General features: G+C 56.5%; 1 long non-coding RNA gene across 1 annotated transcript; it reads left to right on the top strand.

The window, feature by feature from the left end:
• Window positions 1–171: 171 nt before the first annotated feature.
• On the top strand, window positions 172–2,041 carry LOC132689257 (uncharacterized). Its single transcript, XR_009614938.3, has 4 exons — window positions 172–283; window positions 409–461; window positions 615–660; window positions 1,485–2,041. It is a non-coding gene; the product is annotated as an uncharacterized LOC132689257 (long non-coding RNA).
• The last annotated feature ends 363 nt before the right edge of the window (window positions 2,042–2,404 follow it).

Genomic DNA, 2,404 nt, shown 5'->3' with positions numbered 1-2,404 from the left:
TCGCGACCGGGAGCGGGCGCCAGGCATCCGCGGGGCCTTGCTGCACCCTAGCGGCGGCGCGCGGCACTGCCGCACGGGCCCGCGCGCTGCCCCGCCCCCGCCACCCCGCCGCCCCGCCCCGCCCCGCCCCGCCCCGCCCCGCGCGTTCCCTAGCAACCGGCCCCGGGGGCCGCGGCCCGCCCTCCCGCCGCGGCGCGCCGGCTGCAAACTTTAGCATCTCCCGGTCTGGCATCCGCTGGAGGGAAGAGAGAGAGAAGCGTCTCCCGTGGCTTCTCCTGCAAAGGTTTTCTCTTCTCGCCTCCGTGAAAAAGGATAACGAGATGGGGGTGGGAGCAGGAAACGGTTTAAGTTAATTTAAACTGTCTGCCGCAGGCAACAATCCAGAGAAGGTTTTTCCCTGTTTTTCAGAGGCACGTCTGAAGCACTGAGGGAAGCTCTTTGCTGCAGCCCAGCGGCCACTGGTAGATCTTGGAAAGTGGAGGCTGGAGGCGCCGCTTAGAGAGGGTCCCATGGAGGAGCAGCACCCAGGCCTGGCGGTGGCGGAGGTGGGGGGGCGGGTCCGGGACCCTTGAAGGGGTGTGGCTAATACTGACCCAGGGCTATCTCTTTGCCAGGCACCTTTCGTACCTGGAGCTTGTTTTATCGGCCAGAAGCCATGAGGTTGGTGATATTCGTCCCGCTTGGCAGATAGGAAACTGAGGCCCAGAGGAGTTAAGGGCACAGAGCCAGGAAGTGTCAGAGCCCAGGTTTTAAGTCATGAAGGGCCATCCAGAGAGCTCACTATCTAAAGGGCTCTGCCATGCTGCTGACAGGAGATGCTGTGACCGTTCCCATCCTACAGATAAAGACCCTGAGGCCTCCAGAGGGTTATCCAGGGCACTTGTCTATAGTCAGCTGCCCAGACCCTCATCCCACCCCCACACCTGCAATTCTCCCTTGAACCCTGGGAGCTGACCTCAGATAGCTGCAGAGCTGGTGGGGGAGTGTTGGGAATCAGCCTCTGAAGAGACCCCAGGGGGCAGTCACTGACAGCGTTCTTGATGACCCAGGCTGTGTGCAAGGTTCAGGGGGCCTCAGAGGCTGAGCCCACCCGACCCCTCCCCACCTGTCTCCTCTCTCCCTCCTTGGTGCCCAGAGGCATGACATTAACACGTGGGGCTTCATTTCACCTGACAACTCGTTCCTGCATTCAGTCAGTATTTACGGAGTGTCTGCTGAGGCCAGGCACTGTGCTTGCTGGACAGCGAGGGGACAGTGGTGGACAGGGTGCTTAGTGGTGGAGGCAGGTGACAAGTCAACCAAGGAACGCACACAAGCTGATTTTGGACCCTAATAAGTGCTGGGGAATAAATGACATGAGGTGATACACTAAAGAGGGCTGGCGTCGGGGGACCCTGTTGTCACCGCTCTTATCTGAACCCTTTGCCACTGCACCTGTTGCACCCTGACATGTGTGTAACGTCTGCACCTGTCCCCCCGACCAGGTGTGACAGCTCTGGTACCTGCTAAAGCAGCTCAGAGATGGCTGAAGAGTCTCCCGCAAAGCATTGGCACTGGTTTCAGGAACGGAGGTCACAGTGATGGTCAAGGTGCCCTGAGCCCTTATTCTGTTCAATTGTATTCCTCGTCTCCATCAATCCGTGCAACAGCCTTTCAGATAGATACCGTTACTGACCCATTTGACAGATGTGGAAACTGAGGTCACGCCTCTATCAAAGGAGAGCCGGGATTTGAACAAAGTGCCCTGATTTCAGCACCACGCTTCGAACCACGGCACCCTACAGTCTGACACCCGGCTGGCCTGAGACTCCGTGGGAAGTGCTTTAGGGAAGAGGTGGATGTGTCACTCCCCTCTCTGAGCCTTCATTCCCTGAGGCCAGCAAAACAGGGGTGAAGCACGAAGCTCACCTCAGCTGGGTTGTCCGTTTGGGGGATAAAATGAGATAATCCAAGTGACCTGTCCAGCAAGAAGCCTGGAATCCAGAAAGGGATTTTTTAACTCAAGGATGAATGAATAAATAAAGGAGCTTTATAGATGTTAGTTTTCCTCATCGTTCCCCAATTCTGTAACAATAATAATTTTAAAAACCCCAATAACTCCTGCCAGGGCCACTTCTCTGCCCAAATTCCAGCATGCCACAGTTGGCCGTGTTGGTGACTTGCAGCCTGTCTCGAGGGCAGATCTCCCTGGGCAGCACAAGCCCCAGTTTGTGGCTGACACGTAAGGCAAGAGACCCCCATCAAATCTTCCTGCCCAGGGTACTCAGTGAATCAGACAGACCCATGTCCAAATCCCCATCTGTACCTGCTTGCTGTGTGATCTTGGGCAGATATCTTAACCTCTCTGACGTGTGAATTCTTCACTTGTTCTAAAAACACCTGCCACATAGAGTTGTCCTGAGGC

This window comes from Panthera onca, chromosome E3 (assembly GCF_046562875.1).
Source record: "Panthera onca isolate mPanOnc1 chromosome E3, mPanOnc1 haplotype 2, whole genome shotgun sequence".
Lineage (NCBI taxonomy): Eukaryota > Metazoa > Chordata > Mammalia > Carnivora > Felidae > Panthera > Panthera onca.
Note: the sequence above shows the minus strand (reverse complement) of the source record. Positions and strands in the feature narration are given on the sequence as shown.